Raw genomic sequence first — 27,846 nt, 5'->3', positions numbered from 1 at the left:
TTGATATTTGTACTTTTCTCATGTAAATTATGGCTAGATTCAGTTAATCTCCCTGAAATATTCCTTCTGCATAGCAACAACACTTTCTTATTTTATACTGGGACATTTGCGAAACTTTTTAAGTCAGGAATGTGTGAAAGACTATAGAAAATTATACGTTATTCATAGTACACTATGAATTTTAAAATTAAAAGAGAATTTAACAGCAATAGCTATCCCAAGGTTTGATTGTCTCTAGTTACTGTTATCTTAATTTCTCTTAACATTCTCAAGGAAATGTGGGTGCTTAATATGTAATCATATATAATCAGAGCAGATCACTGCTTTTATTCAAGTGAAGTTCAACTATCGCATGCAAAAGCTTGTCATGGGCAAAAAGGAAACCCACTTCATACTTGGAGCCAAGAATTTTTCTGTCAGTCTAACAAATCTTAATTGTCCAATCAAGGAATGATTATTAGTATAATCTATGACAAAAAAAAGGAAAAAAGAAAGGAATTGTTCTACAAAGAAAGTCTCAATAATAATACAGTTAGATTTGTTACACACCTAGCCCCTTGCATATGCCCCTCTTCTCTGACGTTATTCTCACCTTTTCACTGCCACTCTTGGGAGTCCTAAGCTCAACGGTGCCAGCCTTCCTTAAGCAGCAGCTGGGGGAGCAGAGGCATTTACGGCAAACCGGCCATGTCCCAGCTTCTCTACCGGGAGGAGGATCTCGATGTTGACGATGGGGAGTTTCTTTCTCATGCTAAGATCTGCTTGGGCTTATCGCCATGTTTTCTAACACACAGGTTTCTAACACACATTTTTCTCTTTCTTCACAATCTTTGCAATTTGATGGAATAGCTGATTTTATTATACATAAAACATATGTTGCTTAGCATATGTTGGATACTTGCTCTTTGTTCCCTGTGTCACAGCTAAAACAGTTTTATCCAACTCCCAAGAGTGTATTATTATAGTAATAACGAATTAACTATTGGTCATTTTTTATGGCACTTTTCTTCTGATATCACCCCACACCTCCACTCCTCTATATTACATTTTTATTTTAGGGCCATAAACAGATACTCAACATAGAATAGCTATTCACTTCAGAAATATAGGAAAATGATTATAACAATAGGTATTACATCACATATTGCAGAAAGAGAAACTAAAGCTAAAATTAACTAAAAGTTGCCAAGTTACTACACAATTTGCTGTTACAGCTAAGAAAAGCTAGAAAAAAGCTCCAGGCAGACAGGGCCACATTAAGTAAATTGGACAAGTTGCTGTCCTGAGGCATGCAGAGCTCACAGAAAGCTTGTGGCCGGTTACTAGTGCTAGCAACACCTTTTTTCAGTAGGCTGCAGGGCTGCGCATTCGACCTGAAGAAGGGAACAGCACACATTTTCCCTTTACCTGTAATTCTTGCAGGGGTGTGCTTGGGAGCACAGTGTGAAGAAAGAACTTGGTAACGCTGCAGCAGTTCTGCTATCTGGCCTGCTCTGGTTCATGCCAGTAAAATTCACCAGCACTGTGATGTAAGTGGTTAAAAAATGAAGATAGCAAGTATGCCATTGATTTAGAAGTGGTGACCAGCATTATTTCATGTGAAGGTACTAAGATTAGCATGAACTCTGAAATTCTGACCTACAAACATAAGCAAACATCAATAAATTTCCATATTTCTATTCAGCTCTATCTTAAAATATTATTTCTCCAGCAATCTGGTAAAATGCTTTACCAAGATGCTTTCATTCACTGGAAAATCAAAGAGGTCTTCTTGGTATATAGCTAAGCAGTGCTAACCCAAGGATAGACATTTTTGCTCTCAGATAAAACTGGAATATGCATGAGAAGAGCAAAAATCCCCCAAATCCCTGATGGACAGGTAAGTCAAAGCTACCTCAACTACATTGTGTGCTGTGAGATGTAATGCATATTTTTAAGGGTTAATTTAATTGGGCCTTTCTAAAATAGTACTGTTTATACTAAAGTGATGTAAGACTAAAATGCAGCCCCATAAAGTATGTTTTATTGTACTTGTTTTTCTTCCTTCAGAGGGATATTAGCATAAGTAGGTACATCAGCACCATGCTAATTAAATGATAAGCTATTTACTTAGCTGCTTCCCTGATTCTGAGAATAGGAAAAACAAGATTGCTCTACAACATTTAAAATATTTTTGTTTTGATACTGCATCAGTCCCCAAAATAAAACAGTGCCTTGTTTAAAAAAGCAAACAGATAAATAAAAAAAACCAGTGCCTGATTTTTAAAAGTCCCTTCCAGAAAGAACTGCCTATGTGAAAAGGTAAGAAGTAGATGAAGGTGTAAAATAAGTCCAGCAAACAAGCGGTGTGCCCTACTACCAAAGAATTATTGCAAAGGGGAAGAGGAAAGGTAAAGAGCAATATAATCGAAGGCCAAGCCAATCAACAACAAACCCTCTGTGAATAAAAACAAAACTTTCCACAGCCGTTTGACTTTGTTTCCTCCCTATGTCACATCCAGCAATATTTTTTTAACTTGCGTAATTACGAGGATAGGCAAGGAGGGTGTTTAACGGAACAGGCTGTTCACGTAGGCTCTGTGACAAACTGTCACGGGGACATGGCGTGCTCGAGCCATCCCCTCCACAATTCAAGGATGTGTTTTACCACCTCACACCACAACATAACCATACAGGCTTGCTCCACTATTTTAGAAAGCCAAAGTGCTAGGTCTGAAACTCAAGGTTTTATAGATCTTTTTCACATCCCATTTTATGGCCCATTTGTAATCTGAGAGCAAGTTGAACTGTTTGTGCAGAGATAGCCACAGAAAACTGGGCAGTGAAAGACCTTAGGAGGACTTCTAGCCCACCAGTGGCCCCACCACAGGATCTACTTTAAGCAAGTCATTGCTAACAAATGTCTGTCTGTACCCATCTAACCTGTACTTAAAAAACTCCAATAATTTAGACTCCACAGCCTCCCAAAGCATCTATTTAATGCCTCATTACTCTGCCCATTTCACTAATCCCAACTGATATTCCCCTGCTATACTTTAATTATTACTTATTACTTCTTGAAACATTGACAAAATATTCTTTTTCTCTTTGAAGAACATTTGATAGCTTTTACCATGTGCCTTCTCTGACTTCACTTATATTCTGTCAGGTTTTCTGGACTTCTGCCCATTCTCATTCCTCCTTTCCACAGTCTCTCCAGCAGGCTAACACCTCCCTGAAAGGACAAATCTGACTCAATACTTCAGTGACTAAAGCCTAGTCTAGCACGGGGCAGTAGAGCAGAAGGATTACTTCAGGTATCCCGCAGGCCTCCTCCCTGTTCATATACTGCAGCAAAATGCTTGTCGTTTTTTGTAACTATTACACTGGTCATGCACATCCTCTGCTATTGCAAGAACGGGTATAGCTTGTGACCTGCTCCATGCTGTGGCCTTCTTCCGCGTGGCTGGTCAGCTAGCCCGTACGCTACCTTTAGTTCTCATTATCGCAGACAACTTCCACTTTACTATATTAAACCACAATCTCATTATTTTAGTACATTATTCCAAGCACTGGTCAGTGTATAATTCCATTTTCATAAGCAATCACTGTAAGGCAGTCTCTGAGGCTGGCTTTCTAAGCGGTTTTACAATCACCTCCTGGTAGTTTCACCTGCACCACAGCTCCTAATTCACTGGTTCTGTCCCACTCACCAACCCTATTTATATGGCAAACATCCTGTAATTAGATCTTTGGCTATTTATTCAAAAATGGCACACCAACATAGTTGCTCCTTGTTTCTGACAAAGCAACAAATATCTTCAGTAAGCTTGCAATGCTTTTACACAGATCACAAAAGTGTTCTAGTTTCCATGATGGTCAATTAGGCCCTTCCCTGAGTTTGGCTGAAGAAGCCTGTGCAATCACTGTGCCAGTCACTGCAACTATAGACAGAGCAGCAACCCACTCTTTTAGGCCAAAATGTTTATTTCTCATTTTTACACTGAGAAATATGTCACAGCAGGTATTTGACACTGTAAAGGTGCATATAAATACATCATTTCATGTAATAACTCAAAATAAAGCAGACCTTCTTATATTAAACCTATAGAGACCTACATGTCTGAACAACGGCAAAACACACAAAAAAATTCTACATATGGAATTGTTTTTCCTATTTACTTGACAGGAAGGGTTTTGCAATGATGCCATCTCGTGATCATATTGAAAATAACACTGTCTCTAAATACAGAAATACTTCATTTTTTCCATATGTTTTTAGGCTCAGGCAGCTACTGAACAGACAATGCTAGGATTGAACTAACGGCGAGTGGTACTAGTTTTCAGCCCATTTCTTTGCTTGATCTAAAACTGCTTCCCCATGGTGAGGTTTCTGTAAGGTGGCTGGGACTTCAACGGATACTCTGAACTGACCACGTCAGACACAGCGCCCTACGGTTTCCAAGTTCAAGAAAAACATATTTTTGTATGTGGAACTGGCACACTTCTTAAAGTGCTCAATTTTTTGTAAACCAGAATTTCCTTTAAAAACAACACCTTATAAAGAGTTTTTATCCAGTTTTCATTATGAATTTAAAGAAATCATCTTAACACTAGGGAAATAGGGCCTCAGCAAGGATAGCACTTCACTCCTCACAAGCACCTCCATGTCTGAATGTACTGGTGTATATAACAAGAAGACAGGAAGATAGGGGAAGGGGAGCATGAGGAATTCAATCAGAAATTAGGAAGCAGCAGAGAAAGACCGAATTTTTAAACAGTTGATACTAACAGCAGCCTAATGGGAGCCATTTGCAGAACATCTTTGCTCCACTCATCTTCCACCCAGAGGTGACCTCATTATGTATTAGACAGATATTTTATACTATAAATACTCACATACATACACAAAGCATTTTCTTAAACACATCAGGACAATTTGCCAAATGCAAGCCTTAGACACAAGCCAGGAACAGCACATCAGGCTAAAACTTCATTCTCATGTGTGCAAGTTCTTCACTAGTGTGACTGGATTCCTGAGCTACATTTACCACAGGTACATGGTGGTACCCAAATCTTCATTAATTTTCTTTATTAACTGCTGAAACACAGCTAAAAAAGAAACAGAAAATCTGAATAAGATTCAAGGTACTTATAAAGCTTCATTTTCTAACCATAATTCCCTATACTTTTTTTGAGTTAAATATTTCAAAATATGTACAATGAAAAGACCATTTTCTATTTTGCAAGCAACTTCATTTGGACTACTATTCAAAAAAAAGGGGAGGAAGGAAGGAAAATGGGAGTGATTTTTTCTTTTCCATCTAACTGATAATCTTGAATAAAAACCGAGTATGTGGCTATTAAGAGTAGAGCAGTAATTTATATTAGAGACATCTTGGTTAATTTATATTCTATAATTGAAAGTCCTCACAATAATGAGTTATTCAGATTAAGTGCAGCGAAAACTGACATAAGTTTAATTATGGGGTTTTGTGTGTAGGTAGTTCATAAACAACCAGTATTCAGAATTAGTCTCTCCCAATGCCTTATTATGCAGATTCCTGTAAAATCTGCACAGTATTCAGTCTTTCTTCCCTCTCCTTTTTGTTAATCTTGAACTTGTATCATTTAACTCAGCTAAAAACGACATTTATAAAGCTTCGTTATTTGCTAGAACATGAGCTCCTAGGGCCATAGCCACAAGGGAACATACGTATGGGAAGCTGGGTGTGTTTCTGGTCAGCAGTCACTGGCTCTCTTGCCAAAGGCCTGCTGGCAGCAGGGAACACCTCTTCCCAAATGCACTCTGAGCACCTGGGCTCTTCACTGCACAGGTCCAGCAAAGCAAGCAAAGTCACAGGAGAGGAAATCTGGAACCCCTTTCAGCTGAGAAAGGCACTGAATCAAGGCTCTCCTATCCTGCATATAGTGCTACCTTCATCTCCTCAGAAGTAAGGAGTTTTATCTTCAGAGGGAAAAAACAAGGAGCATTATCTCATTTGATTAGTATGACCCCAAGCTGAGCTTAGAGGCAAAATGGATGGGAGCTCTGAGCCTTTCCCAGACAGTGACCATGTCCAGAGTCCAGAGGCATGTCCAGAGGCACTGTGCAGAGCTCTTCAGACTGAAATTTAGTTGAGATTTGCCCTTTTCAATATTTTTGCCTGAATTTTACCTTAATTTCACATCAGGCTGTCCATGTCCTGTTGTGTTTGGTAAAATACTTTCACCATATAAAACCACATGGCATTTCATATAGACAATGATGATGTTATCACTGGAGCACTGGGGCTCCAAGGATTGCTGAGCAGAAACTACATGATCCAAGCACAAGTTTTACAACATAGATTTGCAGCTTTGTGTTTCTGTTCTAAGCCTTTACAGATAAATCTCCTAAAAACTGGAGAAAAATCACCTTCATTTAGTTTTGTTTTTTAAAATAAGACTGTCTAAAGAATTATATCCTGCCTAGGAAATTATGCCATGTATTCCACTCAGATGAAAGCCTCATTTTTAGGCAGTTCCAAGGAAACACCAGCACAGCGATCTATTTACTGTTCGTCATCTAACTCAGCCAATGACATCTGCAAAACAAGATACTAGGGGTTCTGCCCCATGGCATAATTGTTTCAAAACCACTACATCACACTTCAGTTGTAAAATAAAGAGAAGATGCAAAAAGATGAAAATATTGAAATGCAGGGTTCAATTAAAAAAACCCCAAACCTATTTTACTTTCCTGAGTAAGAATATCTTATGCTTTTTCTGTCTACCCTTTCAGCTTTTTGCCAGACTCCAGAGATTTACTTTCAACTCTGACAGTCAAGAATAATTCCTAATATTTTCAGCAAGTTGTCATAGTGTACTCAAGCAGTTGAGTACACTATGGCCTTTACAACTTTCAGCAAATCTGGGCCTAAAAGGACAAAATTTGGGTATGTAAAAGGTACTTAAAAACAGCAACCTCTTGCAATGAATCTTAAAAATAAAGCACCCTCTGACTTAATTTGTTTAAGAAACGTCAGGAAGGAAGATTTTCTATTTTTTATTTTAATTTTATAATTCAAGGGGAAACATGATTTTGCATTAAGATGTCTTAAATTCTCTATTAGGCTAAAACCTATGAAAGCCTACCGACAGGCTGACACCCAAGGGATCAGTAGGGGCTCGCAGACCCAGAGGTGCTCATAATGATTTGGATGGTATATGTAACTGCCAAGTGTAAGCAGGAACCACACTCCGGCCCCTGTACCGATATGCCGGTTGCACAGAACAGCAGACCTTTTTCATTCATGCGGAAGAGCTTCACTGAAATGCTCTAGAAGTATTGGGGCGTGTATGTGACTGTAGTTCAAAGGGGAATTAACATTTCTGTAGGTCTAACAGGTATTCATTTGTAGTACTTTAGTCTTAGCTGGGCCTCTAGATGGTAGTGTAATACCATCAACAATAACCAGAAGGAGTTGCAATGGGGTATGAGCACTTTCTCTTGTACCACTGGGCAATATTCACCTTATATTAATAAACAGCCATAAAATCCATGCATTATCATTCTCCATAAAACTGACTGGTAGTCCCAGTTCAGATTTTGTTGGAAAACTTTCTGGTTCCACCATCCCAACTTGCATTCTTACTGGCCCTGACAGCCAAATTACATTTCCCTAGCACAGACCATGGTTAAGAAACTCTGCTGTAATAAAAAGAAATTTTCTACAATATTTCTTTGGAAAACAAAATTAAAATTGTCATTTTAGTCTGGCGCCGACATCAAACATCGTATTTATGTTAGCAAACTTTAAAATGGTAATCTTAAAAAAAAAGGCTTGTGGAAAAATGAATTCTGAGAGGATTTATACATATGATGTTCAGTTTTCATGGACATATCAACATACTACATTTACATGAACAGAAAAGAAACTGTGCTTTAGTACATGAAGTAAAACTTCACTGCAGATGTATAGTTTCAGTTTGAAGGTCTAAATTATGTCATGTTCTTTCATATATTCAGATGTGTGTTGGATCATTCTTTTGCCATGTTACATCTAGGAGAAGATTTTTAGATCATTTTTATTTTTCTCTGATAGAGCCATACTAGAACTCATTTTCTGATGGTATCTTCAGCTGACTGGATAAGCTTTCTGCAGGGAAAAATACTCTTTGAATCCCTCATTCCAACTCTGCAGCATTATGTATTAGCAAGTGTAATGCTAGTGTAAATGAACATTTTGTATATATTCATCTAGAATGAGTTAAACTACTTTTTTAAAAAAAGAAACAACAATTTTCTTGGACATTTGCAAATTTGTCCATGGTCCTGTGTAACCTCTAGTTACACTGCTGTACTTTCACCGAAATGCCATTACTTCAAAAGTAGTCATTCTGTACTCTTTATAATATTAGGAAAGAATGCCTGATTTAACATTGCAAGCACCCAAATCAATCTAGGACTAATTTGAACAAATTCTTTAGTGAGGGTAGCTATACTAAACATAAAAATAATGTATATTTTTAAACACTTTATTTTGATTTAGAAAACAAACACATATTAGTCTTATTGTCTGGGTACCTTTGTATAACCCAGTTCTATAGTCTCATACTTTCCTTACCTTCTTCCTGCTGAATAAGACTGTGTGGCCCAAGAAACAAAATAAACTAACCTAGCCTCAGCCATGCTGTTAAGTTACACTCGGAGAGATTCTGTGTGTGCTGTCTGTGCACACAGACTTTCTGTCTCCTTGTTTCTGAGACAGACCGCAAGTCTGAACATCTTTTGGTGGAATTTCACTTTTGGGCATGCACATAGCTGAGGCAGAATGCTGCACCAAACTTCACAACGCCTCATTTGCTTATCACAAAGGCTGGGCAAGGGAATTTCAGTTGAACTAATTGTCAGCTCTTCATTGCTGGATGGTGGTAAATAAAAAACATCTAAAGGAAGTAATACATGAGAAGAGATGAATATGAACCCTCTTCCTTGCCCCCCTGGTAAGAAAACTACACTGTTTAGAAAGATTTTTTCCTTGCTAGCAAGGAGCTGAATCATTTGGCTATGAACTAGGGCAGATCGTGATCCATTTTAAAGTTTCTTCCGTTTGTGAGTACGCATAGATGTTTGCATGTAGATATAAATGCCACTAATACTAGAGCAAAGATACAAACTGAAACATTTAGTAGAGCTTTTGAATTTTAAAATCACTGTTCACTACGTATCTAAAATCTTCGCAGATATGTTCAGGATGATTTCTTCCTTATATTCAAAATTATTAGCCTTCTGCTCAAAATGACACCCAAAATTCACAACACAAAATGCTCTGCAGACTTTACTAGAACCCATGGGAAACTCCTATGCAGCATAATAGATTCTGATACAACTTACTCTTTTTATTATTGGCTTCTTTTCAAAGGTACTTTGGGACTGTTAGATGAAAATTGCTTGATAACAGCTAAATATATATATTTTTTAATGTTAGGGTAATGCCTTAAGGTCATAAAAGGCTGAACTGAAACCTATGGTACAACTGGAATAAAATCCTGCTGTATTAAATTTGGTGACGCAGGAGTAAGTCCTCACTTAAAATTTCAGTTTGAAGGGTCCTCTGGAGGTCATCTAATCAAAGCAGCACAAGCTTCAAAATTGGATCGGGCCCCTCAGGGACTTGATCAGGCCAATTTTTAAAATCTTCAGGGATGTTCAGGACTTCCGCTAATTACATTTCCCCAATTCCATCAGAATCCTGAACTCTCTCGTGGTTACTGCAAAGAAAGCTGTTGCTCACTATCACATTCTTCACCAGTTCCTATTCATGCGTAGCAGAACTAGTGAGGCAATAACATCTTCATGATCTAAAATTAGTAAATCAAATGGGTGATAACCTATTATATTTTCAACTATTTGCATTCTTTTACAATTACACTTTCCTTGTTCCTCTTACTGATTTTTGTTGTAACAGCTGTGAAGCAGTTTCAACTGTGAAGCAGTTGAAAAAACTGTAATTGAAATATTTAATGGGAATCACCTCTTCAAGGAAGGTGTAGAAAGAAGCATTTAGGCATGCACAAAATTTTTCACTGAGTTCTCATGTTCTTCGAACTGCTACTACACATAGAGATCTCATAGCATTTTTATTGGATCTAGAATTCAGTTTTGCACTTCAGAATATTACTGCAAGTAAATCAATCACATATAAATAAACCATAGAAGTGAACTGTCATAGTTATTCTTCCATAAAGATAGAAGTAGCATGTATGTGCTAATAACAAGATGCTACATTCAGCAGCAAAAGCAGTGGAAAGCAAAATTCATTAATACTGCATATAGACTTTACCAGAATACTCAGACTAGTACTTTGTTGTATATTTCCCTCATGATTAAAAATCTTCAAGAGCTTTTTTACTCTTTTTACACCAATCTGCTAGCCTTAAGTGATCAAGTCATCTCAAAAGGGAAGCACACACAAAATGCTCCAACACTAGAATTTTGTGAGTAATTGTGAATTTCTTCTTTACTTTGAAAGCAAAGAGACATTTTCAGATTTCTATTTTGAGTCTACAGAGGGGGAAAAGATCATTTTAGAACTTTAAAAGGCTTTGGTCATGTATCACTGCAGTTGGAAATACTTTTTGAAAGTGGGTAAGGTTTCCAAGAAACCGTCAGCACCAATAAAAATAATTGAGGTCTATTCATAAAATCCTGTTAAGTCAAGTTTCCTCTAAAGGTATGGCATGAAGGAATGCATGTTGAGGCCCTCTATTTCTTCAGACTATGTTTCTGAACAAATTACTATGTGAAAGCCAACTTATGCACAGCTCCGAGAAGAGCACCATTTCAAGTACCGTAATACTTTCCTTCATTATAGAAGTTGCCATAGTCACTTTAATTCCTTACAGAGATGGTGACATCCTAAGTTATTTATTTCCTTTTTTTGTAAATAATAGTAAATGGTTCTTCTGATAGGCAATTCAAATTATTACTTACGAGTGCCATCAAGTTATAGATGCATTAAAGTGCAGCAGGAATGAAATATCTATCACCTCACTGCTCGTGATGTGTCCAAAAAGCTTAGGTATTTTAATAGACTGTAATATATTTTGTCACTGTAAGTTACTTTCACAATTTGCGGTGCAGCAAATTATTTAACTATTACCAATCTTTTCTCAGGTATCAAAGACATTAGTGAAGTTTCAATTGCATGCGCTTTCTTGGTATTTGCAATATGTTCCACCCATCTCCTCATAAACAGAAGTGGAGAATGAAGGAATCCCTCCTGAGGGCAAATTTCAGGAAGCAGGGAGAGAAGTACTTGGATAAGCTCATGAAATAGCCCAGAAACAAATTTCACACAAACATTTTCCAAGCATTAAGGCTGTGCCTGTGATTGTATGTATGAAGGTATTATGTAGGATATGAAACTAGTAAAATCATTATTTGAGTCAACTGCCATTTTTTTCCTCTTGCTTCAGCTTATCACTTTGCTTTTCTTCTTACAATTTCAAATTAACCTTTATGACTTGTGTAAGAATATTTATTTGAAACTGAAATCCTAACATCTGTTAAGAAATACAGAGGATACAGCCTGCTCCAGAAATAGTGGTCCTGGCATTTTTTAAATTTAATATGTAAACAACAAACGAAAAAGAGCTCTTCTGTGCACATATAACAACATCTGCATGCCCCTTTAACATCATACATAAACTTTATTTCCTACCTGTCTAACTGCATTGCAGGTAATATACTTTACATTAGCTATTACTTCTACAAATTCTCATTTTCTCTGTCAAATGATGCATGAAAGTTAGAATCACTGCAGCTTAATGGAATAAGCCTCTTATCAGTGCTATATATCAAAGGCATCCCTCTCTGAACATCTAAGGACAGAAGGATCACAAGCTCTAAAACAATTTCAACAGAACTCACGTCCATTGTTTTGAAGTTTTGTCCCAGCTGTTTACTTTTCCTTTGCTGTGGAGACAGTGGACAGTGTTATGCCATTATCTTTTCTTCATAGATTTAAGTGTGCAGCAGGATACAGCAGACTTTATAGGTATCAGAGCCAGAATGGGGTTACAGTTAAAAAACGGTATCAAGAGAGATTTCAGTGCCCCAACCACGTACTCTAGTTGCCCCTGTCCGAGGAGCTGGGGAAAGAAAAGGAGATGGGGTCAGGCATTTCTAGAATCATTCATAAAACATTGTGATAAACAGGCAAGAAAGAGGCTAGGAATAGTGTTATAAATCAAAGACTGAGGTCACTGAGGCTATACCCTAAGAACCGAAGCACTGATTTGGGGTAAGCTGCAAAGAATGATGAGGCAGAAGGGGAAACAAAGAGAATTCAAGCCCATGAATACCTTGAGCTGGACTCGCTGCCTCCACACCTCTTCTGAGCTTGTGGTAACACTATTTGATAGACGTAAGGCAGATATGATGATTCAAGTCCCGTCCTGGAAAACAAGAGTCAATGTAAATTCAGGATGGAGAACTAAGTCATGGATAAACATTGGGTGTTCCTGACCCATACTCTAGAAAAATTCTGAATAAAATCCAATACAGATATGGATTAAGTGTGTATGAATGACTGTGTCCTTGCTGTGCTGATCAATAACCATGGCAAATGTTTTTGTCAACTACAAAATATTCCTAATGTACTTTTGCACAGAAAAAAAGAAGTCCAAGACTGTGTAAAAGGTTCAGTTCAGAACAGAATAGTGAGAATCAGTTCAAAAAACATAACATTTTGTACACTTTCTCTTTTTGCACAAAGTGCAAAAACAAACCTCAGTCTTTGGTTTCTTAAATCATATCATGCTTATGATCTTACGGGATAAAGTGAGTATGACTGAAAGAGTTCGGGTGGCTGCCAATTCCTTTTCTGAAGTCCCATTTTCATTATAAAGCTGTATCTTAGATAAACCTTTTAACCATATGGAAATTAACTTATACCAATCTTATATTTCATCTTCTTAGTTTTATCCTCTTTTGGTTTCAGTCAGTCAGTGTCTGATTTTTCTCAGCTAGGTTATCACAATCATAGCTTATGCTCCCCATTCCTACTACCTAGGATTTCTTTGTTGGTTTTGCTTTTACCCTTAAAAAACAGAATTTGTCAGTTTGGCTCTCCATGCTCAGGAAGTATTACAGGAACATCCAGCATCAATCATTCATGAAAATCAAAGCCAGCAAAAAACCCCTATTAATCAAAAGAGATTATTCTGAAATTGCCATTTGCCGTCAGTAAGAAGCAGCTTGCCTCTATGGCTATTAATTTACAGCGGGATAGTCCTGAATAGCAAAAGGTTCTGTCTCCAAAGATTTACTAACTACCAGTATTATTTCAGATGTCAAGCTTTTGCAAAATCAGTTGTGCTGGGTGAGAGGGAGAAAGAGAGAATGCAATCTGTTTAGCTGATGCCATGAGAATCTGTAAACCATACACACACGTTTGAAATCTCACTCAGGAATAAACTAGTGGGCATTTAACAAGGGCTATGGGGAACAGAAAACTAATAAACTAATAAAACCCCCAAAACCACAAGAACAAGATGCCCCACTCTCCACAGGTTTTTCTCATCTATTTCTATAAGAACGTACAATAAAATAAAAGGGTGAAGTGAACATTGCATTTTTTTTCTTTTCCATCCTTTATTTTTAATCAAAATTCACTAATGTAGCTTTAGAGAAGGTTCTTTCCATATTTTCAAGTGTTTTAAAGCATCTTCTTTCTGTTTTCTGTGTAAAGTGCCTCTATTAAAGTTTCTAAGCATACTCCTTACCAGGTATGCAGTCCTGAAATTACTTAAAATTAAAGATTTATTTTTTCTTTTTTGGGGTTTGGACTTCACTCATTTTTCTTTTCCCTTTTTTGCCTGAAAGTACAGAGGAGAACTAAATGGCAAACTCTTCTTCCTGCTGCCTGAATTACCACCCCAATAGATCAATAGATTCTCTCCAAAATGCAGCTGGACAGAATAAGGCTTTTATCTGTGAAAAGACTGCATAAAAATAGTGTAGGCTGTAAAATTTCCCTTTGGAAAACTAAATGCTTCTTTTTAGGCATGAGGAAACTTCACATTATAATCCTTACATTCAACCTAGCTATTAAAAAGTAAGGGGAATGGGAAAGAAAAGAAAGCCAAACTCAGAAGAGCATAACCAAATAAGCTTCAAACCCTCCATTTATGCATTCTCAAATTCATTCATTTTCTACCTAAAATGCAGAGTTTCTACCAAACCCGTAGCTTTGTTGCTGCCTTGGAAAAATGCTTATGAAAAGCCAAAACACAACAGAACAGTCACTGCACTAGTATTGCTAATCAAATTTTTTCCCTTGTAGTTGAGAAAACAAATTCACGCTGATTTTGCTATTGTAGTATCTTTGTTATTGTATTCCTCAAGGAACAATCCCAAAGTGCATGTTATACAGCCATCTCAAATATTTACATAAAAGAGTTTTTATGATATTTCAGGTTTCTCCTTTCAAAGTCTGATGGGTTCAATTCCCTACCAACCATGATAGGGTTAGAAAATACTTTCCTCATGACAAAAGCCTATAGCTTTTGTGTTTGAATGAGACAGCAAAAAGGTTGCAAAACTACATATTTCTCTATTAATAACCCAAAATCTCACACTGAAAAAGCAGAAAAATACCAAGAGATACCAGTTATTCATAATTACTATTGTGTCTTTTCTCTCATCTCACTTTGCTTAACTAGTACGACTACCTTTCCATGAAGTAGGTATCACTGGATGTAGTGATTTTCTAATTCAGTGATTCATCAGAATACTAAAATATTTAAATCACAGATAAAGGCAAGCCCATACGTTGCTACAAGGGGTCATCTTGTCTCCACAGGCTATATAAGTAAAAGACTGACAAAATGCAGTGCCTAGAGAGGTAAGAAGCTACTTTTCCCCATCTGAGACCCTTCTGGGGGAAAGATCCATCTCCACCTTATGAACTGAAGGTTGCTCAGAGGTGGAGATGTTCAGTTTCCATTCCCAGGAAAGGACCTGTTTCCAAAGCCTTTAGCGTGCCAGTGCTGACTGATACCTTTTACCTCCTCACAAACAGCAGTAATTCTGGAATATGCCAAAGGAAACTCTAATATTAACTCATGTCATCTGACTCCCATCCAGGGGAAGCCCACATCAGATGTGATTGGATTTGCATATCATCCTCCAGTAATACATAGAAATTAAATTTATTTCCACATTCCAGCTTAAATAAATATACAGAATAATAAAAACTGAATAAAAATACAGAGATGGTTTAGAAAGCCTGAGATGAAAGGGTTCATACTTTAAAAATTTCAGATTCTTTGTTTCATATTCTGTCTATGCTTCATTACAGCTGATCAGTACTGGGTGTTTTGCATTGGGACTGAACTCCCTTTATATACATAGACCTTCCCTCAGATTGAATATGAAGATAGCAAATACCTTTTGAAGGAAATAAATCATGATGCTTTTAATATGTGCTAAGCTGGTCAAGTAAAAGCCATGGCTTAGCATCGATCCCAGCATGTTTTAATAGATTTTCTTTTATTTAGTCTACCTGCTGCACCAGTCCCTGCTCTACCAAATAGCTCTTCAGTCCACTGCAGAATTCACTGCTCGTGCAGACGTGACGCATGTGAGAGTGCCTGGTTGCAACTGCTCTGATGATCTTCCCCAGCTTTCCCCGCGACAGCAGGTACTCTGCTCTCCTCCAGAGCTCCTGGCTAACAGAGGCAGAAGCCACTGCCTGGTAGCCAGGCACTTGCTACTAACGCACTCCTTTGTGATATGTCTGTGACAAGGAAGTTCCCTTCTGCCTTGCTTTTCTTCCCTTCCCTCCTTCCTCTCTCTCTCTTTCACCATCTTGTTTTATCATCATCTGCTTACTTTTCATTTCTCCTCCGTGCTGTAGTTGCCAGACTGAGGGCTCCGGCTGGCACATGACGGTGGATGGCTGCTCACCATTGCATAGCTGAAGCCGTTACCATCTAATCCTTCTCAGTCCCATCTGCTCAGGAATCAGCTCCAGCACTATTACAATTTCCTGCCTGGCATATTAAGGTAAACTGGCTGAGATTCATATGTGCAAAAGGTGGCTACAAAGATGACAAGAATATTTTATTCATAAATAAATTCTAAATACGCATTGAGATTAAGGGTAGACTTGATGAAAACTTTCTACCAGCCAAGGCATGAAGCATTACACTGGATTGCACAGGAGTCTCTATCACCGAAGAGCTTTAGGAACAAATTAGACAAACTTCTGTCAGGAATGATAACCTGCTTCAGAGCAGGGGAACACACCTGATGATCTCTTCCCATGCCATTTCCCCATGATCCTAGAATATGCCCATTTACAAAAAGTTAGTTTCTTTAGAATCTCTTAAAACAAACAAAAAGCTTATCACGAGTACACAAAGCATCTTTTTTTTTCTTTTTTTTAAGAAAAAAAGAATATTTTTTTTCCTTGGGTTCATTTATTCTCTTCAGTGAAAAGATTCCAAGCTCCCACTAATTTCTGAGATCTCTACACAGGTACATGATTTGCTGAATGGTTCATATTATATTAATAATTTATCTAAGCCACACAAAAGAATCTGTATTAAGCCTTCTTTTTTATTTGTACTGACTTGCTTCCTCTCTTCCTACTTTACAGGTCATGTTCCTTGTCTTCAGATAATGGTTCTGCCCATGAAATAGCTTACACACCAGAACAGTTTGTTCTTACTACTTCAATCTAATTTTGTTGTAATTTTCAGGTCCTTTTATGGTGTTGTGTTTATCTGGGATATTTTTTGTATTTTATTACACTGCAGCAACTTCAAACTAAGTCAAAGGAGGAACAGAATATTTCGGAGAGACCTGGCAAACTGTGGGAGCTGCTAAAAATCAGTTGCCTGTTTAAGAAGCTGGACAAATGAATTTCAAAAAGCTCCTGCTATAGCAGCAGGATATAATCCTGTCATGCAGAGGACTGTGTTTATGAGTATTGAGCTCGCAGGTGAAGTAACATAAGCAAGAATGGGACCCAGATGAAAAAGCACTAACAGATGGCAGCTATGCCAACTTCTCTCCCACATAACGAAGGGGGTTGTGCAGCTGGAGGAGCAGAACCAATATTAATTCTTTCCTCACTTAGTGAGGCCATGAAGGTTTTATTGTTGTAACCCTTTATTTCTGGTAGACTTCATAATGACATGCAATTTATTTAAGTAGCAACCTGGATTATTAAAGGTAAAAAGAGCATTGCCAGCTGCATGCTATAAAATTTAATCACATACACCCCATGCTAACAAATATGTTTGTATGAAAAGCAGGTCAAGGACATCTTGACTATTTAATTACACCTTCAAATTCTGGCTCAACATTTGCAAGTGCTTATATAAAAACAGCAATTCTGAGAAGCTTTAGCTAAAGAGCCCAATATTCTCTGACAGTGTACTGTCCTTCTTTTGGGAAATGCTAGCAACAGGTTGTAGAGAATAAGGTATTTTCCTTCTTTTTGTTCACAGGTTGTACACAAACTTCTCTGAGCAGTATTGTTTGGTGAAAATATTTATCAAATATTTTGAATGAACAATTCCTGTCTGCAGAGTTCTTGCAACTACTCAAACTGATGCAGTCAACATTCACTTCGCCCAGGTCTCTCATCCATTCTTTATGGGGTTGTGTTTCACTTAGAGTCAGGTTTCTGAAGTAAATGTTATGATATTCAGCTAAAAGTGTGCTTTCTGTCAATATGCTGCATTACTTATATAAATTCACTGCTGTGATATTAATGGAGAAAGCATACAAAGAAACGTACAGACAAAGTCAATTTATTTAACCTATTTGGAAGAATATTCACAAGGTTTTGCTGGCATTGTTTTGCAAGTAATACCTGCAGTTTTTCTCTCTGTTGGTGGTCAAACCAATATATAATTCAGGTAACTTTAGCACTCCTACCATTGATTATTAAAGTTATAAGCTATAATTTTCAAACTATAGTTGCATGAAGTTTGACACCTATGCAGGCGTTAACTCAAAAAGCTTCATACCTTCCACTTTGCAAATCTGTTAAGATACATTTAACTGACTAACATTAGAAAGCAATGAAAATTTTAACCATTATATCTGAAAACTGGGAAAACTAGAGAAGAAAATATTGGTTGATGGTCAGATTAGGGACATAACTGAATTTGGAAGAATTTAGAAAAATAATTCAAAACATATAGATATAAGTAGATAAATAAGTATATAAATTTTATAAGTATTTTATGTTTAAAATCTATATAAGTATATGAATATTTATGTGGAAATAATATATATATTACTTTTACTATGCATATTTACTCATTAATATTTCAATGTTTTAAAAAACTAATGTGTAAACAGAGGAAAAAGAAACAGTAGGTAGAAAAGTTGTAAGAAGCAGGAGTAATATGTAAAAACATGCAGCAATATGAGAAGAGAAATGCTTCTATGTCAGTACCCTTTGCAATGCTTTGCTAGGCACCCGACAGTTTGGAGAGCAATTGAAATGTTTCTATTAATTTCTAAGGTGGTGGATCAAGCCCATAGCGACCTGCTTCATCTTGTCAGTAGAAATATCCCACACAGGGAACATGAAATTCTGCCATGTTTTTGTTACAGAACTTTCTGAGTGCCTGCTGGAATAACTCCCTCGCCGTAGCTCAGCTACACACAAGTGGAGATCCCTGGGACGCCAGTCTCCGAGATCCCCGGGAGGCCGGTCTCCTACACTGCCTGTCGAGAGTTCCCCTCTGAGGACAGTTAGTAGTTTGGAGGGGACCCGGGGGATGTGCACCACCTCTCTAGTGATTCTGTTCTGCCCACTTCTACCTTCGTTCCTCTTCTGCGGTAATGGTACTGCATCCTCTCACAAACTACTCACCCTTCCCTCTTTCCATGTCTCTTACCCACTTAGTATCAAGGCTTGGAACACCAATATACCAAAGAGTTAAAGACAGTTCTGTGGGTACATGACCTTCCTCCATGCCCAGTTCAAACAGGAGAACACCCACCAAAGCCCAAACTTGGTGAGTCAAACTGAAGGGGGGAGAGGGCTGCGGTGAAGTCTGTCCTGAGCAGCGCAAAGAGATGCCCCAGCTGGAGCTGACTGAGGCAGCTTCAGAAACGAGCAGCGCAGCTCTGTCAGCAAGGCACTGGCCTGAGCTAGATATCTGTACTAAGAGACAACATTAATTGTTAGGGAACAGTGACAGAGGTCACCCCTTTACTGCTGTTTGGATCCCATTTGGTGATTTTGCCTGGCCCGACACTGCAGTTTCCAAGCTCACGTGGGAATAGTTGGGGGATCTCAAATTCTCCTGCATTACAGAAGTTAACCATTCCCACTGCAGGACTCCTTTCTTCATGCTTAGCTCTGTTTACAAATGGTACTGAGAGAAGAGTCTGAGGCATGATTTGATTCTGATGCATTCCCCTGGGTCCTCATGAGAAGTAGGAATTTGGAGGTTGCAGTCAGGATGAATACTAACTTAGGGCTGCACGAAGGATGTTGAAACAGGCTTGCATGCACAGAGATTTATTAGTGGGGGTCTGCAGCTGACGGCATACATCAACTCTAATGGTGAAAGTTACTTTTGGAGAAAAATAAAAGCAACAGTAATGAGAGAGAGAAAGAGAAAAGAGAAAGGGAAAACTCTTCCCAGTGGTCAGCCAGGAGGAGAAGTGTTGAGGTCCCTGGGGGAGCATCCTCTTTGGGTATCCTCTCCAGGGAAGCAGTTGGTCCCCCCATACTACTTTTACAGTAGGAATTATATCGTTTTCCCTTTCAAGGAAAGGATATTGCCACAGAGGCTCTGGCAGAACCTTGCCACAGCAGCTCAGCTGAGAGGTTACAGAGCTGCAAGTCAGAGATGGGCTACAGAGCTGCCAGTTACCCAGCAAATAGCAAAGGCTAAGGCACCTGAGGCACTGTGCACCTGTAGGAAGTGTAGTATGGATGAGCTGTGGCAGGAGGAGGGATATGATGCTTCAGGAAGAAGGAAGAATATGAAACTGTAGGACTTACCTTTCCACATAATTGCAAACCTGAGCGAGATATCCCATAGCCTAGGGAGAACACAGATCCCTGTGGAAACACAAGCACCTGCCTTTCTAAGGAGACCTTCTTTGATTTTCAGTGGGTTGTGTAAAACCCATGCAGATACCACTTTCACAAAGAAATCAGCAGAACTGTTTCAAAGGACATTGGGCCAGGGCTGACCCAGTAAGTCAATCTTTTTATTGCAATTCTTAGAATCAAATCAGAAATCTTTAAACCTGGTGATATAAATGATACCTTTGTATTCAGAAAAATGTTCAGATTCCTGACATTTCCAGAACTTTAAGCATATCTTTCATTTTTTTCAGGCTATCATACTGGGGACTTGCTGAATATTATGTTATTTTCCGGTTTTAAAAGTTCTGAAGCAGAGAGCAGAAACAGCACTGTATGATTTATGTGATCAATTACAGAACACAAAGTCAACATTTTACCCTATAGTGTCCAAATGTCGCATATAACCTACATATGTAAAAAGGATCTGTGAACAGGAAGTTCAAGAACAATCTGACCTGGTTATTAACCACAAAAGGCTTGAAACGATCATAGATGCTGGTGATATTGAAGTATTTTCACCATCTCTAAAGATCACTAGTTGTACTAAGGAAAATTTTTCTAATCCCTGTTATTGTATGGAAAACAATGAGTTATTTCCTTTCCCATATACACCTCTGCATGTAAGCAAATAGCCACAAATCAATGCTCTGTTCAAAAATAAAGCAACTTTTTACAGGACCTGCTTCCTCTGAGCATGAAATTGCCTAATCACTTAATGGATACAGCGTAGTAATGCTGTAGTAATTAGAAGAACTAGTGCATTTAGTGGCACCATGGAAAACTATTAAGACATATCTATATGCCCACCACTTTTAAACAAAAAATTCATATTTAGGGAAAGGTGTGGAATCAAATTTACAGCGTCAAGAAGAAAACAAGACCTGTCAGTCTTATGTGTTGGAAGAGAGAGAGCAAAAGAAACTTAAAATATTTAATGAGATTGTGCAGTGCAACAGAAGAATAAGGTGAACGAGAAGGACATACGAAATAGAAGCCAGAGGAACTAGTGAAGGATGAAGTAGATTCGTTTCTCTGAGGATAACATTTCATTTTAGCGTACATATGCTGCTTGCTGTGCAATTCTGCAATGTGGCAAGTATAATACGGCTGTTGTCTCAGCATATATCAACTACAAAACCACACACTTTGTGAGAGTTAACTACGATAATTTTCACATTCCTGTTGTGCGTACATACACTCCCTACATCAGCCTAGCAGCAGTGACATTTCAGCAACAATAAATATTCTAGTATACGGATTGGGGTGATTCTTTTCTTTTTTTAAGATCTCATTATAGTGACACTGTAACGGGGTATTCAGACCAATTCTTAATGGCCAATACTGACTGCTCATATACTATTTCCTTACTAGTGCAACTCATTAACTGCAATGGGTTTTATAGTGATGGCAATGAGATCAGGATCCCGCTTCCTAGAATAATAATCCAAAGTGACTAAAGCTGTAACATGACATTCAAGTGGCATCAAATTACAACCACAAATCCATCAAATTAGCAAGGTGTGAAGAAGGATGAAGCTTATGCTTCTTGGAGAATATTCAGCTGCTTTCACTGGCAACCAGTGCTGAATCTCCTTTACTCTATTTCATGTGTCTATGTGTGTATTAACTACACAACTGAATCTGCTTTATCTGTTTAAGTATCAAAGTTAGAACTAGTTAATAGAAAAAGGCACAACTAGGAACAACTTTGAAAAAGATCACCCAACCTAGTTCAGATACCAATTTTAGAAAAAAAGATGAATCTCTATCCCTATTTCTCCCCACTGACAATAAAGGGAGTCTAGAGAACATGTCCAAACATAGGCAAATATGTCTCGTATTTCTAACATTTTTTGAGCCAGATCCCACCCCCTTCCAGCCCTGTCTTCACTGATTACTTACTCATTCTCCTTTCTTTCTGTCATTATACTTAGCATTCCTTTACATTATGATCACATAACTAACGTTTATTAGTTATGCTTATATTTGTACTTTAACAGAAAGTCTTAACAGATCAGCAGTTAGGAAGGAAGTACTCTAAACCCCTAGGTTGTATATCATATATTTTTCATCTTTTATTTAATGACAAATAAAACTTGTTTAATTACATATAACATGGAAATAGTCAGACCTAAACAGACAAGAACATTTCCAGAGATGTTAATTTGAACTAATACAACTAAAGCATTGCTCAAACTGCTGTATACACAGCACTGATTTAATGTGAGCTCAGAATGGATGAACTGTGACTTGGGGTTTTTTGATTTTGTTTTTTGCCAGAAAACTATACCCAGTGCCAGGAACGTAGGGGCTTTTCCCTTTTACATATACATTAATTACAATATGGAACTTACGTTATCATAAAAATTTTTTGTTGTTTGGGTCACAAACCAGGCATCGAACCCTGGCAGGAGGAGAGGCCTATCATCAGAGTTATTTCTAGTTATGACTCTAGCTGAATCATTATGACAAAAAGGATAGTGTAGATTAAACGGAACTCTTGTTTGAAAGCATATTGCAATTCCCAAGCTTTTTTCTAACCTATGACATTATTCCCTTCATTAAAATCATTCTGTGAGAACTGGAACGCAGCAACAACTTTCACAGTGCAGATCTATCTCCCGTTTCATCAGAAGCCCCCATGCTGACTGGACTCCAGATGGCCTCTCAAGCCTTATCCTGCTCTTTTTAAGTATTACCTCTGCTGCTTGAATCCTTCTGAGACAGCTGTCACACATGCCCTGCAAGATAGCTGTAATCTCCTATTTTCACTTCACTTCATCCCTTCCATCACCTTTTTTTCCTCTCCTCTTTTTTCACTCCACCACCTAATTTCTAACCTGCTTCTCTCTCTGTTAAATGCCACTAGAAACTTTTTCATTCTTACTCAGATTTTGAAACTCTTCTCTAAAATTTCAATCAGATGTCCAATAACTTGTCTCTCCTTCTGCCTGACAGGAAAAACACCTGAAAGAATATCTGCACTCATGGTGGGGCTGCTGAGTTTGACTGCTAACTCCCACAGAAAAAAATGAAAACAAAAGGTTTGAGGGAGACATAAATCCTTCCCATCAAGAGTTGCCCCTTAGCTGAGCCAAGGGCTCTGCCTCACTCCTCACCTAGTGTAAAAGGGGTGCAGGCACTGCAGCTCCCTGCCCCAGGAACGCACTCAGTGGAGTCTAGCTACAACAACAGCTGTTCTTTCCCCAAAGGACTCGCTGCAGTGCCTAAAAGCTGATTTCAAAAATTAAAGGGAAAAAAAAAGATTTTTTTTTGTCTCTGCTGTACTCTGATTTCAGTAGGTATTTATCAGGGATTAAACGACTTGGGATCATGTTTAAGTTAACTGAACCAAAGCTAGAAAAGCAGTTAGGAAAAGCTAATGTTTACTTTCTCAGATCCCAAACTTGCTATAAATCAACCAAAAAAGAAAACTGAAGATAGCAAACTTTCACTGCTATATGCAGGCACAAGGTGTGGTCTTAAGCACCCAGTGCCTCTTTGGTTGCACAGTGTTGTCACTTAATGCCTGTGCATACAGATTAGAAAACACTCGCATTTTCTTTCACATCACAAAGATGTAAAAGGCTATTTCAGGCAGCAGGTCAATGGGTAATCAAGCCTGAAAGGGCAGCAGGGAGAGGCAGTAGCAAGAGGAAGGAGCTTGCCTGGGCCACTGATGTTGCTTCCTCCAGCTCCTCTGCTACCTATTCTGTGTTATCTAACACGCCTACTACTTTCTGCTATCTCTCTGCCATCACAACCATCCTTCTTTTTCCCCCTCCAAAATAATCTGTGGGTCATCTGAGTATAGGAAAGGTTAGTCTTAATGTTTCTGTTTTGCTTGCACTTTGGGGGAAGGAAGGTTTGAAAACCATAATTTTTCATGACTCGCCGTGTTTGAAGAAGGCTAGAGTTGCCAAGGGTCAATGTTTGTGTTCCTTGCAAATACAGTTAAGACTGGGGATAGAGTTAGAATTCAGGGGGGAAAAAACGATGAAAAAACAAATTTACATCTGGATTCCACATTGCTAACAGAGTTAGGGTGAAAACTGGCTAAAGAACTTATGTTTACTTTCCGGTTAAGCTTCAGGAAAAGAATAGTTAAGAGGCTCCTGTTAACTGCTAGATCCTAGGAATCCAGCACTGCTGTCCCGAGGGCAGAAGGCAAAGCCAATGAATAATAGTTAGTTTTCTTACAGGTGCATCATCCAAATATAATAAGTGATTCCATTCTTGGTATTCATGTTATCCTTTCCGAAAGGATGAGTTAGATAACTGTGGTCAAATCCACTAGTACAAGAGCTGATGTTAACACAGGCCTATTTGTATGTTCGCTTTTGGTCCTGTTGTGTGTCACTTACCTATGATTAAAGCCAAATCAAGGAATAGGAGCTCAGGAAGAGAAAAGGAGGGGAGGGTGAAGAGCTTCCATAATTCTGGGTACAATAAGGACTGCTGAGAAATGAGGAAGACTAATGCTGGCAGGGTCTTGGTAACCCTTAGTAAACTTACCCCTGTTTTCAGAAAAGAGTAAAAATTGATGAAAATTAAGGTTAGAGCTTGGAAAAAGGAGAGGTGCAGAGCTTCACTTGCTGCCAAAGTCTGGGTTAAGAGCTAGCAGTGGCAGATTTGTTTTTCTCTGAGCTCTGGTGACAAAATGAGTTACTTGACCATGGATCAGCCCAGGTTAGGATTAGGAAGAGGAAAACTGAAGAACCAGATTTATTGTTAGTTCTGACATGAAAGGCCTTTCTGTGGTCCCTGAATATGGCATGGTTATTCTAAACAAAGTGATATGTCTTAATTTTTATTCTTAAGCATACTAACATGCATGCCAATCCAGAACAATTACTAATACCAATGTAAACAATATATAACATTGTATTATTCATTGTGATTACCTTTATTCCTCTGAATCACCCACCCCTGAAATTACCAAAGGAAACGGTTTTTATTCTCCTTCCATGTCCATCTAGGGCTGATTTCCTTAGATGCTGACATTTTATAAATGTCATCGTTTATGAGGAAATAATAAAAACCCAGATAACATGGCACAACTCTGTGACCTTTAGCTGAGGGATTGATATAAGTTCTTAAGTAAGCTCAGTAAAGAAATTCAGGAGTGAAAATTCAGGTTCTAGTAAGTAATTGAGGACTTCAAAGGTCACAGATTTACCAGCAATCTTGTCTGTAAGCCGGAGCAAGCAACACTTCTTTTACCTCTTGCTTGTGATTTGATTTTGCAAATGACCTGCTTAGCTACATGGTGTAAACAGCCTAAATTGAAAACTTGGATATTTTATTATTATTTGGAACTGAATTTGTTTACAGTGACCAGTCTCATCAAACCTAAAGGAATCCCCAATATTAATGTTACCGCTTAGAAATTAGATTTTGTAGATACATTTCTATGACAGTATTTCTGGCAGATACTCACAACAGGTGTATGTTTCCATTTAATGAGCCATTCAGCCATTCCCAAAATGTAGTTAGACAGTAGACACTACCAGGTATATCTTTTGCTCTTTAATTTGCAAGAAAAGTGCCTATTTTGTAACCAGATATAACTTTGTCTCTTCCGGAAATCTTGAAAAAGAAATTTACTATTACAGAATTGCCTACTTTCTGATGTCAAATCCACCCAAAGTTATAAACAGTTTGCCAATATAAATGTGCATTTTGTTAGACTTAACATTCACTGATGATGAGCATTTGAGATTTATCACAAAGTCCCTAAAGATTTTGCAGTGACTCATTCATAATAATCTTTAATACTCTTTAACCAAAAACCTGTTAAAAATTAATCTTACTGTCATAGCAAAGAGCATTTGTAATACACTTTGTAAACTTAACATCAATTTACATCTTCATTTTTTCCACAATAGTATTTTGCACATATATGGCATCTTCTGCAAAAGTAAATTTAGAAGACCTCGCTGTGCTGAGGTTAAGTTCATAAACCAGCTGTAATGCGATATGATAATTGCTGGGTATTAGAATTAAGCCATCAAATTTCATACGTAGAGCATCACGCAAAAAATACTAATTAGAGGTTATTAGGAACCTAATATGAGGGTCCTTTAGGAAAGGTCAAGTGAAACTATTTCAAAGAGAAAATGGAAAGAATATGAACATCTCTCCCCTTCCCTCTTCCATCATTAAGCAATCATTATGAGTCATGCAAAACGTTTGAAATCCTGCTACCAGTTGATCACTTAGACTGTGTAGCAGAAGGTTAAAGAAAAATCTTGTTCTTGAAAAATCCATAGAGATTAACTTTCTCTGTGGGGATTTTTTTTTCTCAAGACAGAAAATGATGCATCTCTTTACAGAATCATTAATCTTTAAATGTAATTTGCACTGTAAGATGCTGGGATTGGGAATACAAAACTCTTTTCAAGATTCACTAGTAAGAGAAACAGCTCACAGCATTTCATCACTGCTTCATTAAGAATGAGGAAAAAAGAAACCATCTTGTTCTCATTCCTGAGGAAAGCTTGCTTGCAAAGTTTTGCAGCAGCATCAAAACAATCCCTCTGAAGTGGGATCAGTGAGGTTTGTGAGTGGAGGAGTGAGAGGTTTCTTGGGTTTTAACCACCCAAGAGCTGGCATCTGACCAGACCTGATGAGGTCTGAAACTTTTTCTTTCTCTTTTTTATCCTATAAATGCCAATTTGTTGAAATAAAACCTCATTGTAACATTCATCAGTTTTGATCAAGCTCTGTCAAAGAAGTTTTCAAGAATGAACTTGGGGGAAGAGAAGGAGGAAGATCTCCCCAGACCTAGTCTTTGGCCAGAGATTTAAGGAAGCCATGGAGACAGATGGTTAAGTCCCTCTTCTCAATCAGAGCAAAAACTTTGAACTAAGTTCCCCAGGCACCCAGTGAGGGTCCTAATTATTTGGCAATTCATTAGATACAGTCTCTCTCATTTTCATTCCAAGACTTTTCACTAAATATTGAAACCCCAACTCTTTTTTTGCAGAAACAGATTATTGCTTTATAGGCAGCTTTTTAATTAACTCTTAATTTGCCTCTTAAAATATCATCCAAAGATTTCCTTGTAAATTATGCTTTGAATCTTCAGACACATCAATCCTTGCTTTTGCTGTTATACAGACAAAATTATTTGTAAAAATTTCTTTAGAATGAATAAAGCAGGCTGAGCTAATATGAAAATTATTTTGCAAATACAAATACTGACTCTGATGCTTTTCATAACAAATACAATCATAATATTCTTTATCTGCACACTCAGCATCACAGGGCAACTAAGCTCTGGAACTTAAAAGATCAATTTGCTGAGAGAGACAAAAGGAATACTGAGTTACACTATCCTTCATCCTATAATATTCCAGCTATTATTGTTAATCCCATTATTTATGAATCACTTATACAAAAAATAATCTAACCTAACACTTACAAAGACAGCACACACAAACCACATTAGCTCATCCACACGCTGACCGACTGCATTACTACAGGACCTTTCCAGCTGCCATCAGCTCAGTGTGGCAGCACCCAGGACATCATGCTCCCTTGCACCACCTGGCATGCTGAGGGTGGTAGAAACTGTCCCTGACCCGGGGGGACCTCCTCCTGACCCAGACCAGGGACCACATATGCAGTTTAGCAGCCTTGGGCATGTCGTGGAGGTAGAGGACCCACAAAAGTAGGGTTGTCCTCACTCTCATCAGTGGGCAGTCCACTGATCGGTCTCCTTTGGAGCTGCTGAGGGAGC

At 38.1% G+C, this 27,846-nt stretch overlaps 1 long non-coding RNA gene across 1 annotated transcript in view; it reads right to left on the bottom strand.

Annotated features, from left to right (window-relative positions):
• Positions 1 to 11,851: 11,851 nt before the first annotated feature.
• Positions 11,852 to 27,846, bottom strand: part of LOC135329016 (uncharacterized) — a 31,591-nt gene continuing 15,596 nt past the window's right edge. The window contains exons 2-3 of the long non-coding RNA XR_010390143.1: positions 12,331 to 12,423; positions 11,852 to 12,117 (exon numbers count right to left, since the gene is read on the bottom strand). This is a non-coding gene — a long non-coding RNA (uncharacterized LOC135329016). The remainder of the gene's footprint in view (positions 12,118 to 12,330; positions 12,424 to 27,846) is intronic.

This window comes from Dromaius novaehollandiae, chromosome 8, assembly GCF_036370855.1.
Source record: "Dromaius novaehollandiae isolate bDroNov1 chromosome 8, bDroNov1.hap1, whole genome shotgun sequence".
In the NCBI taxonomy this organism is placed as follows: domain Eukaryota; kingdom Metazoa; phylum Chordata; class Aves; order Casuariiformes; family Dromaiidae; genus Dromaius; species Dromaius novaehollandiae.
The sequence above is the reverse complement of the archived record's forward strand: the minus strand, read 5'-3'. Positions and strand labels throughout refer to the sequence as shown.